The following is a 17,500-nucleotide window of genomic DNA, read 5'->3' on the forward strand; positions in this document are numbered from 1 at the left end:
ATAGATTTCTATGAGTCGTTCTGCTAATTATAATCGATTATTCTTGAAAAAATATAGTTACTGAATTATAAGTGTTTGGCCATACTCATAGGTAAATGTGCAATGAACAGATACCATAATACTTATTATAGTCAAATTCAAATTTTGATATATCTGCTTTTTTTTTATATCGTTCATTTCCGTATTACGTCTAAATTATTTTAAACCCCAAACTTCCCATGTTAAATAATAATGTCGAAATAATAACGTTAATATTTCAGTACGCAGGTCATGCGCGCATGCGCAACCGGATGTTGTAAACCGGAAAGTGGGTTACATACATCGTTACAAGATCATTTGAGTTTTATAATTATATAGATTATCGGCTATAAATGTTTTGCAGAATTTATAACTTTTTTAATACTAAAAGGTTCATTAGATATTTCGAATCTAGAAATTACCTCCTATTTAATAGACTAAATAAGTTCAAATTATTTTCGCATTTAGAACAGTCAAATTGTATTTTATTGCAATGGATACAAAAATACGACGGTTGAATTGTATACGTATAAATCTAAATGCATGTAAGAAAATTCCTTTCGTTATTAACTATTAAAAAAGGACATTAAAACTCATTCTGTTTTACGCTATTCAATTTTTATTGCAATAAATATTCGATAAATTATAATGTTTTAAACTGTAATAAAACTGCAATAAAACCATAAATTAAGTTACGTAATATACGTTTACGCATGTCAGAAATTTTTATGAATAAAAATTGAAGTATTTTTTTATTGTATTCTTTCATGTTTATTATAAATAATTAAGTTTCTTGACGACATAGTTAGCCATTCTTACTTATCATTAGTTTATTACTATTGTAAAAGAAATTGCACGTTTTGGGATATTTCATTTCGATATTAGTATGACCACGTCTATTTTATAGTTATCTAATTATAAAGTTTTATTTTTCCAAAATGTTTACTGCAATTTGTGACTTATTTCGTAAGTGCGACACAATACATTATTCATAAATTTCGTGGGGCATTATAAACAGCATAGAATAATCAGACTCAACACACAGAGAAATTTTAAACAGGTTTATTGTATAAGGGTATAATGAAACAAATAGATTTAGACATTCAAACCTTGAATGCCATCAAGAATAACTTAATCTCCATCCGGTTATCGCTTTCTAGCGTCTTTTATGATTATGTGATACATTCTCAGTCCGTATATTTTCGCATTTAGAAGAATCAGTAGTTTTTTTGTTGTGTTTCGTTTTGTTTTCTCTGCCGGCATCTCAGTGTTCATCGGTTTATTTGAAAAGATTCATACAATACCTCCATCCACATTTCGTCATCCGTTTGCACGGTTTCTACGTGGCGTGGTCTCAATTGATTGATATGTCTGACAGAAAAAAAAAACTTTGCTCTTTGAATTATGTAGATAACTCTCCCGATTCTTCTAGTTACGATAGCTTTATCCCAAGTCCGTGTTCGAGCCCGATATTTTCTAAAAAAAATGTTATTCCTTTTTTATACAATTTATAATTTCTTTATATTTTCGTATATTTCTTCTTTTTAAAAGGCAATAAGCTTTCGAATATTGAACATATTTTCATACGTTGACGATACATTTTTCTTTATATTCTGATTTGACGTTATTCTGTAAACCATCATAAAAGTTGGAATCATTTTTTCTGGGATGTGGAAACCGTTGTTTTTTTTATGCATGTTTAAGTGCATCGACAAGTCTCTACCAGACCGTTAGATCAAGGGTTGTACGCCAACGTTTTTATGTGTTCGGTCGCTAACAAATTACAATAAAGTTTAAATTCACTTCTGGTGAACACATACAATTGTAACTTTCTGTGGTATTTGGTATTCTCAGTGAACTAAACACTTCGTTTAGCATTCTTATCGTATTTTCCGCTGCTGCGTGTTGAAAAGCTCAGGTTATTTAGAGTAGATATATACGATCACTAATCGATAATATGCATTTAGTGGTCCTACGTAGTTCATATCAATACGTGAACAAGGGGTATTCGTCTTTGGCTAAGGCTGCGTTCTTACTGGTGGTAATTTGGCTGCTAGTTGTCCTCCGTTTACATTGTTACACCAAATCCTCAATGTTTTCATTCACATTCGGACAACTTCTCATTTTTTTTCCATGTTCAAACAACGCATAGTCCCACTTTGATGTAGGATGCTACTATCATGGCCAACTTGCAGAAATACTATGTAGAGAGTTGAGCAGAAAAATGTATGTTAACGTCACACTTGAACTTCTGCATGTCAGTACATTTGGGAAAGTAGGGACCTGGGAGAGAGTTCCAAAATGCTGGGGAAGAAACTACTAAATTAGAAGGCTTTCTGGCATCTGGGATCTCTATTGTGTAGGGGTGGGATTTAGCTACTTGTATATGTCAGATATATTTAAATCGAGGGAGTGGAAGGACTTGTAGTTCGTCGAAGCATTCACCATTAAAATACCTGTAAAACAGATAGAGGGATGCACCATTTCGTCGATGGGACATAGACTAGATGACAGTTCAGGATCTATCAGGTTGGCGACTCTCTTTCGAACTCTGCCCAGGAGTGAGAGACTAGTAGCAGATACATCAACTCAAATGTGGCAACAATACTCCATACATGAGCGAATGATGGCCTTATAGAGGTACAGGATACTTTCAGGAACAGGTAACTTCTAGCACGGACGAGAGAGGCCGCCCTCCTTAGAGCAGACCTAGCAATGCTCTCAGTGTATTTATTCACACTCATGTTTCCTCTGAACGTTAAGCCGAAGAGTGTGAAAGAAGTACACTCAGGTAATATATCTTTAGTCATAACTAATGGTTTTGAAAAGGTTTCCTGAAATTATTGAAGGAATGCTTAGTTTTGACGGCATTAAATGTGACCATCTTTCTTCTAACCTTTCTGTTATTTCGTTAGATATGTGTTTAATAGTTTTACTTTCGAGCCTTTTATAGAACGTGATGTCATCAACAAATATGTCCATCTCAGAAACAATTTTATCAGGGAGGCCATTTATGAATATTAAGAATAATAAAGGTCCAAGGTGCACCCGCATTTATATCATAGTTTAGATGTACGACCGTCAGGGACAAACTGGATTCTTCTCGTATTTAAGAAGGATTTTATTATGTGTTCGTCCAGGGATACCGTATGATCTGATTTTCCCGAGAAAACAATCATGCCAAACCCTGTCAAAAGCCTTAGATATCTAGGGCTACAGCTCCACCGTCCCTTGCTTTGTCAGGTGAATGGTATATACGTCCAGAGGTTACAGTTACGATATCTGCTGTAGATATTGTTGGTCGGGCAGAAGTTTAGCAGTTGTAAGGTAATGGACTAGAGCTTGGTTAATTATAGAGTACACTATTTTGAGGAAAAGAGGGAGGCGGCTAAAAGGACGATAATTTAATGGGCCAGTTCGTTCGCCATAATTCTTGTAAGCTGGTTCCACCAAAGCAGTTTCAATTAGCCAGGAAAGTAAGATTCGTTAAGGCATTTGTTGTAAAGTTTGGAGGGGATTGGAGCAACCTCCACAGAGTATGTTTTTAATAGCACAACCGGGATGAGATCGGGACCATTTGCTTTTTAGGTTTCAATGAGTTTTTATGATACCATGTACTTGAGAAAGTGTAATTTTCAGATCATACAATGTGGCGTCTGTCCGAAAAGGAAAGTCAGTGGGGAGTGGTTTGTGGGGTCCAGTGTAAAGTTTGAAGCAAACCGAGTGGCAAGCATGTTAGCCTTCTCGGTTGCCGTGCAAACAACCTCATGATTGTTGGATGGTGGGGGAATTGTTGATTGCCCAATATTTACTACACTGTTGTAAATTTTCCAGAAATCACGGGTTCTTAATTTCTGTGATTTGATGCATTTTCTTATGGTTTCGGCATATTTTTTCTTCGCTATTTTTTCTTACAATTCCTTCTAGCTTCTATAAAATTTTGTCTGTTTAAACTGGAATTATGTCGGTTAAATCTGCGGTATGAATGCTGCCTTTGAGCAATGGCAGCTGCACAAGTAGAAGTAAACCATTGGAAGGAGTCGGGTTTGCTATAGAATTTTCGTGTGAGAACATGTGCTTCAATTGCCGTGTCGAACCATTCAGTGGTCTCACTTGCGAACTGTTCAACGGGAAAAGAAAAAGCAATCTCTGACGAGATCCCTGATGGCTTCCCAGTCAGCCTTTTTTATAATATCTTATCGTTTTGAGCAATGGTACTTCAGTTTTGGGTCGAGAATTAAGGGTGATTTCTACCATTATCACTGTGATCAGCATTTCCGAGTAGGCGGTGGGCACAATCATCGGGAACTGTGATCAGAAACAGATCAAGAAGTGAGGCATATTGATGTGGAAACGTAACCGACTGTGATAGGGAATGAGATATAGAAAAGCTATGTGTTATGCTACCAGCTGCGTCGGTATAAACAGAAGATCCAAGCCAATTACTGTAGTGGAGATTAAAATCATCAAATACATGTACTTGTGCGCTAGTATCGAGAAAGAGTGTTGTATCTATGCTGTCAGAGACTTGCTTGATTATGGTATAGTCCTGGGCCGAGGAAGAGGGGTAGAGAAAATATAATTAGCTAATGTTATGTTGCATGGTAATTCTAATGATTTTATTTTGGATATACTTGAATGACCCAAATGAAATTCTGTCAATACTTTCTTTCATAGAATATATGGCATTACTACTTTTCGCGCGTACATTAACATCTCGTCACAAATTAAAAATGGCGATGCAATTATTTCTTTTTTCAATTTTACTTGGTTAATTATGTTGATTATGTATTCGTCTGTTTTAGCTGAATTTGTAATTGTTCCAGTGTAATGGCGTTAATCAATACTTCCGTTAGTTATTGTTCAGTACTGCAACAGTTAAGTGTTTTTGGGGGATTCGTTTCAAAAGACCATCCGCATGTGCGAATCTTTTGGATCGTATTTTGAAGTTATAATTTAATAAAGTCACACTCCGTTATTATAACTATTGTAGACCCATGCTAGGGGTTACAAATGAAAGAAACCACAAGTAGTGTCAAGTGTATAAAATATATGTATTTATCATAAAGAATGCAGGAACAACTAAAGTGGTATGAGATGAACGTGTTCGTAGCATGCGGTTAAACATGGTATGAATGTCTGCCTTTAGTCTGTGAAACCAGTGGCGTTCATAGGACTGGTTGATTCCACTTAGTTCTCAAATAGTAACTTATTTGCGGAATTGGTAGGAACATTTTTTTTCGATCAAACATAGACAATAATGGTTTATGATTTGCAGAATAAAAGTTCTTCATGACATTATTCAAAGCATACATTCTTATCGCTCTTGATTTGACTATTTACTATCCACACGAGGTAAAACTCTTGAAGTATGAGCTATCTCTTTTGTTACTGCATCCTTCAATTTATGTCTCCTATGCCATGATAATTTGCGTCTGCAGCTACAATAAATTCCCTTCTAGGATTGTAGTGTGCGAAACTAGATCCGATAATAAGCACTTTTTATATTATTAAATGCAGTGTCGCATTTTCTTGATCAGCATTACTTCATATATTCAAAAATTGATTCAATGAAATTATCAATTGGTTCATGTAAACAATACATAAATTGTAGTTGTTTGCTAATCCAATAAATGATTGTAGTTTAGTTACATCATTCGGAACAGGCATACTTTTCTTTATAATTTCCGATCTTTTGGGTTCGATCTTTTTCCTTCATGATCGATTATTCGATCAAAATATTCGATTTTGTTCATACTAAATTCGCACTTTTCTAGTCCAGCCTTAAATCTGTATTCCTCAATTCTTCGAAGAACTTCTCGGACGTGACTTTTGTGTTCTTCGAAATATTCATTCTTGTTTTAATATGGCGTCTTAGGATGTCATTGCGTATTCCAACCCAGACAGCATCGTATCCATAATTTACTGAAACAGAATCTCTGCTACTTTCAAACCGAAAGGCAACCTTTTTAATTTATATAATTCTCTTTTATGCTTGTTTATGCTTAAATTTAGTACATTCTTCTACTTCATTGACTTGTAGATACGCTACTGATTAATCAATTTTCGAGAAAATTTTGTCTTAATACAAATTCGAAACAATCTTCTCCTTAGTAAAAAGTTAATATGAGTGATCTCTGAAATCTTCATTTAGAACCTCACCTAATTGTTTTTTTTACGCAAACATTGTTGATGTTTTATTTTTACTGATTTTCTTCTAACTGTCGTAATTGATTGTCTATCGTTTCTAACGATGAAACATATTTTCTTGGCTTAAATACGCGTGTTGCATTGTCTTTTAGTTCGAATCCCACGTCTATCGTCGAGCAACAACTAGTGTGGTCAGCGCAACGTTCATTAAATTTGCTTTTTAAATCCTTATCACATTTGTTTAGGCAAAACGGAAGGGGAGAGTAAGTATTTCTTTAAAGGAGTCTCTCTGTTAAAATCTACCTAAAATCAAGTAATTATTCAATCAACAAATTGAACTTCTTTTTCATAATTGATATATATATATATATATATATATTGCTTACAAAACCCCTTTCTTGATTAGTGGTTACAAATATGCTTAAAATAATCAGTTTAAACTGAACAAAATATATTGTATTGTCGGGAGAGTAAGAATTGTAGATAAAACAAACAAACAAAAAACTATGTACGTATAAGATTTTATGGTTGAAAATGTTTCATCTTTTGTGTTTTGAAGTGTTAAATTCGTTGAATATGTTTATAATAATTATTATCTTCTGGCAAAAAATAAGTTTGTTTCTTTCATAGCATTCTGTTGCTTTTATTTCTTTATCACGTTGACTTTGTTAATTCGAGGAACATTTTTCTTCAATCCATGTGTTATTAATAAATCTTTAGTTTCCTCCGATACTTTTTGTAATTTTATTTCCATATCTTGTCATTTTAAATACCTTCGATTAAAGCACTTTATCTTTATTCGATGACAAACCCTGTACAAATGTTAAACATTCAACCTGTGTCTCTTCACGTCTCTAAAATTGAATCGTTCATACTGGGCATTTCATTTTCCAATGTATGTTGAAAATCTTCAGCGTCTTCTTTAATTATGTTCAAATATTTATATTTAGAATTTAACCAACTCTCTCTCTCTCTCTCTCTCTCTCTCTCTCTCTTTCTCACACACCCTCTCTCCTTACATTTTGGAAAGATTTCCTACAGTTTATTCTGTTCCGGTATATTCGACCAAATGTAATTTGCATATTTTGTATTTTCGTAAGCGCCTAAACAATTTAGTAATAGGATATAATTTTTTCTTCATCGGACAATGATTGACACTTTTTTACAAAAATTGTCTCATACCTTTTGAAGTAATTGTTTCCTCAAATTTCTGTTTAAATTTTTACAGTGAGTTAGATATGCCTTCTGAAGAAAAAAGTGCTCGAATTTTTGTCTCGTTCGACTTTTTTTTAGCAATATCATATATTTTAGCAATATTATATTTTCTTAGCAATATTATATTTTTTAGCAATATTATATTTTTAGCAATATTATATTTTTTAACAATATTATATTTTTTACCAATATTATATTTTTATACAATATTATATTTTTAGCAATATTATATTTTTTCGCAATATCATATATTTTAGCAATATTTCATTTTTTAGCAATATTATATTTTTTAGCAATATTATATTTTTAGCAATATTATATTTTTTGCAATATTATGATTTTTGAGTAATATTATATTTTTAGCAATATTATATTTTTTAGCAATATTATATTTTTTAGCAATATTATATTTTTTAGCAATATTATGTGTTTTCGCAATATTCTATTTTTTTATCAATATTATGTTTTTAGCCATACTATAATTTTTAGCAATACTATATTTTTTAGTAATATTATGCTTTTAGCAATATTATGATTCTAGCAATATTATATTTTTAGTAATATTGTATTTTTTAGCAATATTATGATTTTTAGCAATATTATATTTCATAGTAATATTATGTTTTTTAGCAATACTATATTTTTTTGTAATATTATGTTTTTAGCAATATTATATCTTTTAGTAATATTGTATTTTTTAGTAATATTATGTTTTTAGCAATATCATGTTTTAGCAATATTATGTTTTCTTAGCAATGTTATGTTTTTTAGCAATATTATATTTTTTAGCAATATTATATTTTTTAGTAATATTGTATTTTTAGTAATACTATGTTTTTAGCAATATTATGTTTTTAGCAATATTATATTGTTTAGCAATATTATGTTTTTAGCAGTATTATATCTTTTTATTAATATTATGTTTTTAGCAATATTATGTTTTTAGCAATATTACATTTTTTAGCAATATTATTTTTTTAGCAATATTATGTTTTTAGTAATATTATATTTTAGCAATATTATATTTTAAGCAATATTATGTTTTTAAGCAATATTATATTTTTAGCAATATTATATTTTTAAGTAATATTGTATTTTTTAGGAATACTATATTTTTAGCAATATTTTTTGTAGCAATATTATATTTTTTAGTAATATTATATTTTTTAGCAATACTATATTTATTTAGCAATATTATGTTTTTAGCAATATTATGTTTTTACCAATATTATATTTTTAGTAATATTATGTTTTTTTAGCAATATTATATTTTTTAGCAATATTATAATTTGTTAGCAAGATTATATTTTTAGCAATATTATGTTGTTTAGCAATATTATGTGTTTTTAGCAATATTATATTTTTTAGCAATATTATGATTTTTAGCAATATTATATTTTTTAGCCATAATATATTTTGTAGCAATATTATGTTTTTTAGCAATATTATGTGTTTTAGCAATATTTTATTTTTGAGCAATATTGTGTTTTTAGTAATATCCTTTACAAATGCCCTGCTGTTTCACATTTTCTTTTAGCACATCTTTTATTTTGGCTTACTTTTCTTTTGCCGCACAAACTGATGTTGTAATTGCTGTACCGCGGCGCCTAGCGTTTTGTCGATTCCGTTAATAGTTCCCTATTACGCATAAAACAAAAATATGTATGCGTAACAAAAAATACAACTACAGATTTAGCTAATAATTAAATAGTTTTGGTAATAAAACATATTTTAACTTTTTACTTTCAATGAGGAAGTAACCAAAAAACTACTTCATACCTTAACGTATATATTTTTTTTATTTTGTTTGAATTTCTTTTTTATATTTGGAATCCTTGTTATATTTCGTCGTGTATTGAAATCATTTTTAAGTGAATACAGATTTTAGCACGTCCGGCGGCCGACTAAATTAGGATGATGTATTTCAATTTTTTTTTTTTTTTCGTGGTCCACCTAATATTGTGACAGAAAAAAAATCTACGTCATTCGTCTAAGTTTGGAAAATTGATACATGCTAGAAGCTCGTTTAACTCTTGTCAAATCCTTTTTATAGATATGTTGCAAGCTCGGAATTGTACTCTCTGTCGCCAATAGATCGGGTGCAAGTTTGCAGTCCTATTGTCTTCTTCCTGCTGTAGATTATACCTGATTTCATCCTTTAATAATCTGTCGTTCATCTGATATAAATCGAATATAAATTCTTTCTCAAAACCTTCGTCGCAAATCTGATTCATATCGGATGTGAGTTCCCTCTTGAAGCCTTCCTTGCTGATCTGATATATCCTCTGACTTTATATAATCAGTATAAAATAATGAAACTCAACACACAGAGTAAATCATAACAAGTTCATTGTACAACGATCCAACGTAACAATAAGATATTAACACTCGAATGTATCTTGAATGCTTTAATATCAACACGTACTCGAGATCATTTTTTATTCAATTTTCACCCCAAACAAGGCACACTACCACGTTGAAGCAGGGGACTACTATCAGGAACATAAGTTGCAGAGGTATTATGAAGGGAGTTGAGTAGCAAGATGTCTGTTCACATTACACTTGAACTTCTGCATGTCAGTACAGTTGGAAAAGCAGAATCCCGGAAGGGAGTGCCAAAGTCTAGCAGTTCTGGGGAAGAAACTATTGGAGTAGAATGATTTCTAAAACCTAGGGATCTCTAACGTGAAGAGGTTGGATTTAGCTGATTGTTGGGTTTGTCGGAGGTATTTGCTTCGTAGGGGCACAAGTGCTTGCAGTTCGTCAGAGCATTCACCATTAAAGTATTTGCAGAACAGGCACAGCGATGCAATATTTCGTCGATGGGACAGACGCTGAAGCTTATAAAACAGTTCAGGACCTATCAGGTTGGCGACTCTCTTTTGAACCCTGTCCAGGAATGAGAAACAGGAAGCAGATACACCAGGCAAAATGTGACAACATTACTCGATACATGGGCGAATGGTGGCTCTGTAGAAGTACATGATACTTTCAAGCGTAAGTAGTTTTCAAGCACTGTAGAGTAAGCTCACCTTCTTCGCAGCAGCATTGGCAATGCTCTCGGTGCATCTATTCCAGTTTATGTTTCCTATAAACATTAGGCCGAAGAGTTTAAAGAAAGTACTGATTGATTGAACACGGTGGATTTATTCTTTTATCGATCTTAATGGTTGTTTTTCGGCAATATTCGACCCAACCCTCCTGAACCCACCTTTTAAACCAATTAAAATAAATAAAAAAATTAAAAAAATCTACAAAATATAATCACACCAAGCCTCATAGAAAAAGAAAACGAAAACAACAACAATCGCTCCTGACGATAATCGGATGCACCGATACAAAACGCTCGAAAAGAATATGGGCGAAAAAACAACCTTTGGGCGTCATTCCGTATAAGTTACCATCTGAAATTAAAAAGACCGCCCGGCAAATTGAAAAATGATCTATTAAGATCGGAAAAAAGAATAACTCCGTTGTGTTCAATCAAGCGTGTCTGAATAATGACCTGCTGCCAATATATATATATATACATATATATATATATATATATATATATATATATATATATATATATATATGTATATATATAGAATATTTATATATATATGTATACATACATATTTATATATATACATATTTATATATATACATATTTATATATATGTATATATATACATATATATATATATATAGAATATTTATATATATATGTATACATACATATTTATATATATACATATTTATATATATACATATTTATATATATGTATATATATACATATATATATATATATATATATATATATATATAAAAGAAAGAAAATTAAAACTGTAAGTTGAACTTTACAATCAAAATTTATTGTTCAACTGAATACTCCAAAAAAACAATTTACAAAATCCTTATTCCGCGGAGTTTCAAAGAATGCTATTCTTAGTATTCTTCTCATCAGAAGACATAAAGAAATCAGCAAATTATATTTGTAACAATGCTAGCATTTGCTAGTTAAGGTATTATGTGAAACCGCAATTTATTGTAGTTATAAATCGCCAAATAAACAAGTGAAAAATGTTGGATATGTAAAAAATATATAAAAAACAAACCGCGTATAATATTTCAGCTTGCATGAAACTCCTCTCAAGTTGATCCGAAATGCAAAATAGTTATTTAGAGAGAATGCATTCCAAAATAAGTCCAGCGTGACGATGCATATAATCCGATTGAAAAGTTTTCAACACAGCTGAAATAATGAATTTGTTTCGGGCAGTGCAGTAGCCCAAAGAGAAGTCTGTCTCCAGTCAAATGGGACTTAATAGTAAAAAGAGAGAAATCCAGTATAATAACCTTCATCATCGGCTTAATTAGTAACAGTGATTTCAAGCGAGGATGGATATATATATATATATATATATATATATATATATATATATATATATATATATATATATATATATATATAAATGAAAATTACAATTGGATTTACCAAAATGATCCAAGATGGTAAAATTAAAGTAAATTATAAATATTAAAGAATTAATAGTTATAAAATTATCTCAGCCAGATATAAAAGCTCGATAAAACCAAATAGGGAATAGAGCTTATAATATGAGCAAACAGTTAATAAAATATGTTAAAAACACTTTGAAATGAGTTAAAAACATATTTAATCTGAAAAGGAAACACTAGATAAATGGATAGTCCTTAATCCGCGGAGTTTCGAAGAAATACTCTCCTTCTCATCAGAGGGTAGGAATTAGCAAAATGCGGGATCGGATTTTGCATGCAGAAGTATTTGATGAAACAACAAGTAAGTCAAAGATCTTACTTGAAATCAAAATAAGTTAAGCAGAGGGAATATGGTAAAGAAAAAGGTGATTACACATGAATGGATAGTCTGGTGGAAGATAAAAAATCCAGTGACGGTAAAATCCAAATGTAAATCTTCAAGAAAATTAAAAGAATTTCCATTTGTACAAGTAAAATCCAAGGAAATCCCGTAATTGGAAGAAGATGGTCCATAATAATCCAAAGGCAGAAATCCATGGAATAATTCACAATAATGTGTACAAGGAAAAATAATATTAATAAAAGAAAAATAAGATGTGCTTTTCACTCTACTTCCGAGACATAACTATTTATGATTTTTAACATATTTTATTAACTGTTTTGCTTATATATATATATATATATATATATATATATATATATATATTTATATATATATATATATATACATATACATATATATGTATACATATATATATATATATACATATATATATATTTAGCCAGTAGAGTTTAGTTTCCTAGAAGTACATCAAATGAAATAACATGTGTCTACCAAAGAGTACTCAATGAGTAAACAGAGCAGGTATATGAAATTTTACATTATAACTTTGTAAACGAAATAAGAAAATGTTTTTGTTTGAAATATCAGTTCTCGACGATAATTCTTGGCCTGAAGACGTAATCCCCCAACGCGGGTGATTACAGAAACATGTATGCACATATGTAGCCAGCAACGTTTGTATAAATAAATTTCATATATATATATATATATATATATATATATATATATATATATATATATGCGTACATATAGAGAGAGAATGGGAAAGGATAGCTTACGCTTATTACTAAACTGGCGGGAGGGGGGTCCCGGCTTTGTCCTGTCGTAAAATACGCTTAAATATGATATTTTAATTTGCCCAGATTTAGTTTATATTACTAAGAGTCGTGATTTCAAAAATAAAAAAAAGTATTTGGGCTAGAATCGAAACCGAAAAAAAAATTGTAGCATTCAAATTTCTCGGTTCTTATTTAGAATGAAACCTAATTTTTAAAAAATCATAAATACAGAAATATGTGTATGATCTTTGTAATCATGGTGGAAGGAAAATAATATTCCCAAAATCGCGTAAGTTGATCCATATTAATATATATATAGAATAACTTTTTTTACGATTTTTATGGATTAATAATATATTGTTTCTTAAATCATAGTAGTTCGATGTGAATTGTCTCTTTTTTCTAAATTTGACGGATAAAGTCACACTTTCTCGCTTCGTCTTTAAGTTGGATTTTATTTCAAAAATATTTGATCAATTTTCGTGATTTCTTCAATATTAGTACATACATCTTCAATATATTTCGGCGTTTCTATATTGTAATAACATATTTTATATATCTTATATAAAAGGCTATAAGGTTGCCTGTCAGTTTGTCTCTCTGCCTGTCTGCCTGTCTGTCTGCCTGTCTCCATAATTTCCAACTCTATCTCTATCGAAACTACAAGTCACAGGGCTTCAAATGATTGGATTTTTATGGACCGTTTTTTGGTTTCTTTTAGCCGGTTAAAATAGATTTTAAGAAGTCAAAAATTGGTCAAAATTGAAAAAATCGTTATACGTTTTGTACATTCATGTTAGTTTATTTTTAATTTTGAATCCGTTCATATGCGTGCCACGTTCGTACAGTGGAAACGTCATCAGCTTTGAATGCAACAGTTTTTGCTTTCGGATTCGACTCTAGCTGATGGCACCTAAATACGTTTTTTTAAAAACTTTTGAAATAACGACTCTATAATAATAATATTAGCAGGTAACCCAGTTGTAAAATACGTTTAAATATGATATTTTGATTAATGTAGATTTCGTATTTATTGTCATATTGAACCCAATATATAGTAATGATTTTAAAACTTTAAAAATAAACAACCACCGAGAATTGAAACCAAAACTTTTAGCTAACGATTTACTTTTCCTTTGACGTTAATCCCTGAACTATGAAGACATGTTTGTCGCAAGGCTAAAAATTAAAACATGAACCAATAGCTATTACATTACGCATGCATATTCATAATGCCGTCGTTTGATCTTCACCTGGCAAATTCCATTTCTTTCATTTTCACACATTTGCACCGATTATTTCACAAATATAAAGTTTCGCATGGGTTCGAATACCCTATATATTATAGACCAAGCACAGACAGAGGAGTTTGGGAGGCATTTTTTTTCAACCAAATATATATACGCATACATAAATATATATAGAAAAAGGTATGTGTTTACTATAACCTTTTTACGGAATTTTTACGCAAGTATAAATCATGTAGAATATCTGCATGAATATAATTACACGTAATAGTAAACTAAAAATGATCATCCCATTAGAAAACTGAAAAAGTCCTAACAGAGAATAAATTAAAATGAATGTTGTAAAGAATATGCAAATTAGCTAGATCTTTTGCAGATGAATACAATTCCACGACCCGTATATAAGAAAGTTGTATTTTATTGTTAAATAAATAGAAACAAGAATATTTAATCTGAGTACAATTAAACAAAAAAGAAAACCCACAAATTTATAGGAGTATAGAAGATATAGATATACAAATTTATAGGAGTATAGATATAGATATACAAATTTATAGGAGTATAGAAGATATAAATATACAAATTTATAGGAGTATAGAAGATATAGATATACAAATTTATAGGAGTATAGATATAGATATACAAATTTATAGGAGTATAGAAGATATAAATATACGAAATCTGGACAAACAAAAATATCATATTTAAGCGTATTTTACGACTGGGTCAAGCAAAATCCCCCCAAGTATTATCGAATATATAAAAGGCTATCTCTTTGTCTGTCTCCATGTTTTCGAGCGAATTCTAACTCTTCCGAAATCAAAAGTCGCAGAGGTACGTTAGGGGCCTCAAATGATTGAATTTTGTACGGGCCTTACTTTAGCCGGTTAAAATAATTTTAAGGGTAAAAAATGTGTCAAATTTCAAAAAATCGTTGTACATTTTATACATTCATCTTAGTTAATTTTTAATTTTTGTTCAGTTTGTATGCGTGTCACATTGGTAGAATGGTGACGTCACCAACTTTGAATGCTACAATTGGTTTTCGGTTTCGATTCTAACTGATGACTCCCAAATACTTTTACTTTTGACATCATGACTCTATAATAATTTATACGAAATCTGGACAAATTAAAATATCATATTTAAGCGTATGACCGGGTAAAACCAAGCGCCTCCCCCCTGCTAGTATTTTACTATAATAAAACTGTTGAATTCATGTGAAACAAATTGTACTTACGTAATTATCGGGTCTCAAATAGTAACATATCCAAAAATTACAAAAAATGATCAAATAAAAAAAATAATTATTAATGAAAAAAAAATTTGTTAAAAAAAGTAAAATCATTATGCTACGCTTTATTAAAAAAGATAAGTTTACAAGGGGAGATAAATAAGTTCTGTTGCTTACATCACGTAATGAGCAAAATTCATAATGTCGAAGAAATTTTATTGTTCATCTAAATTTGATTGAAAACTGTTTTTCTTTAATAAGTATTTTTCTACCCTATCGTATTCCGTAATTTTTGGATATGTTACTATTTGAGACATGGCAATTACGTAGGCATCATTTGTGTTACTTGAAAATTCAGTATTTGGTGTTATTATAATATACAAGTCCGATTTTTCTGCATTTTTGTTTTTTAATTAATTGAATACCAGACTTGCGCCAGTATTTCTATTAAGTACGTATAAATGACGTCACGGGGTGTTCTGCTTGCGGAGGAGATATTTTATAAACAGTTTTATTTTGTAATTAATTCATTTCTTTGTTATTCAGCACCTCTAATCCTCCCCCGCAAAAGAAAGTATTTAGATTAAGTTACACCAAGTTCTGCTTTGTTGCATCACGTTGGTCATAGTAAAATGTACCAACGTGAAAGTTGTGTGAAAGCAGGCGTAGGAGGAACAGGGTTGGTCCGTCTTGGTTGTCTCATGACCGTCGAGGGTAGAGGTGGGTGGAAGCTGATGTTAAGGAACAAAACTACGAGTTTGTTACGGTTGGAGGAAAGGATGAAAGCAACGAAAATCTTTATCATACACGAAAAGCGCTGTGAAAAAAGAAGTACTTAGGTAATAGAAATGCATCACGTTTTTGATGATAAAATAGAAATAGTATTTCAGTTTCCCTTTTCTCCGTTGTCTTTCTTTTCTTTTTTTTTAACACGGTTAAAGTCTTTGTGTTTTTTTGTTTTGTTTTTTATTACTCGATTTGCACAACACGTGTTTCCATTTTCTTTATTTCGTTGTTCTTTTATATCTTCCTCTTAGTATAATGATATACGTAATATATATATATATATATATATATATATATATATATATATATATATATATATATATATATATATATATATATATATAAACATTTCCAATTGCGGAGTTAGGCGAATTATATTACTAAAACTTAGTCCTATTTATTGTTGTTGTTAGTGTAGAGTGAGTTCACGGGAAAATACGTAAACACCAGGCATTTCAAATAAATTGCATTTATTATGTTTGGAATTATATATGTCATATGACTGGAATTATAATCCATATTTTCTCTAATATTTAAGGAAGACGACACTTATTTTAAAAGTGATCCTAAAGCGGTTTCTAGTTCAACCAATGAAATGTCTGGAACCATTTGAAAACCCTTCGCGCATGCGTATCGCAAAAATGAAATAACGGACTCTCGTCTGAATTTGTACGTAAGGTAAGATGGATTTCTTTTTATATAAAATCTTGTGATGAACACAACTTTGGACTTTTCATATTCAGTTACATATCTTTTATAAAGATTGCTTAAGAATATGTTTTCTTCTTTTTTTAATTCTTGCACTTTTTCCCCCCTATTGAAACGTTAGTGCGTATTCTAAACCCTATTTCATGAATGAACGAAAACAGCGGTTATTTATGAATGGGATTGGCGGAATTCCAACATTTGCACTTATTAAAAATGTTTATCGTTGCGGTTGTAAGGGAAAGGCAGTTGACGCCGAACAGTTTTTGTTTTAATGATTTTTTGGTACTGTTTAAAATAACATTTATTATTATTATTATTGTTATTATTATTGTTATTATTATTATTATTATTATTATTATTATTAGTAGTAGTAGTAGTAGTAGTAGTAGTAGTATGTATGTATGTATGTATGTATGTATGCATGTATGTATGTATACTTATTAAGCGTTCACGGCATATCATCAAAAATTATTCAGTAACAACAACCGGCGGCGTTTACTGGAGTAAGTGAGACAT

The 17,500-nt window shown here is 30.6% G+C and overlaps 1 long non-coding RNA gene across 2 annotated transcripts in view; it reads left to right on the forward strand.

Moving 5' to 3' along the window:
- The window catches only part of LOC145284970 (uncharacterized), a 248,611-nt gene that overhangs the window by 128,408 nt on the left and 102,703 nt on the right, over window positions 1–17,500 (forward strand). For both annotated transcript variants that reach the window (XR_013868913.1, XR_013868912.1), the window contains exon 2: window positions 16,815–16,954. This is a non-coding gene — a long non-coding RNA (uncharacterized LOC145284970). The remainder of the gene's footprint in view (window positions 1–16,814; window positions 16,955–17,500) is intronic.

The sequence above is a fragment of the Euprymna scolopes genome, chromosome 9, assembly GCF_053919585.1.
Source record: "Euprymna scolopes isolate OS-2025 chromosome 9, ASM5391958v1, whole genome shotgun sequence".
Lineage (NCBI taxonomy): Eukaryota > Metazoa > Mollusca > Cephalopoda > Sepiida > Sepiolidae > Euprymna > Euprymna scolopes.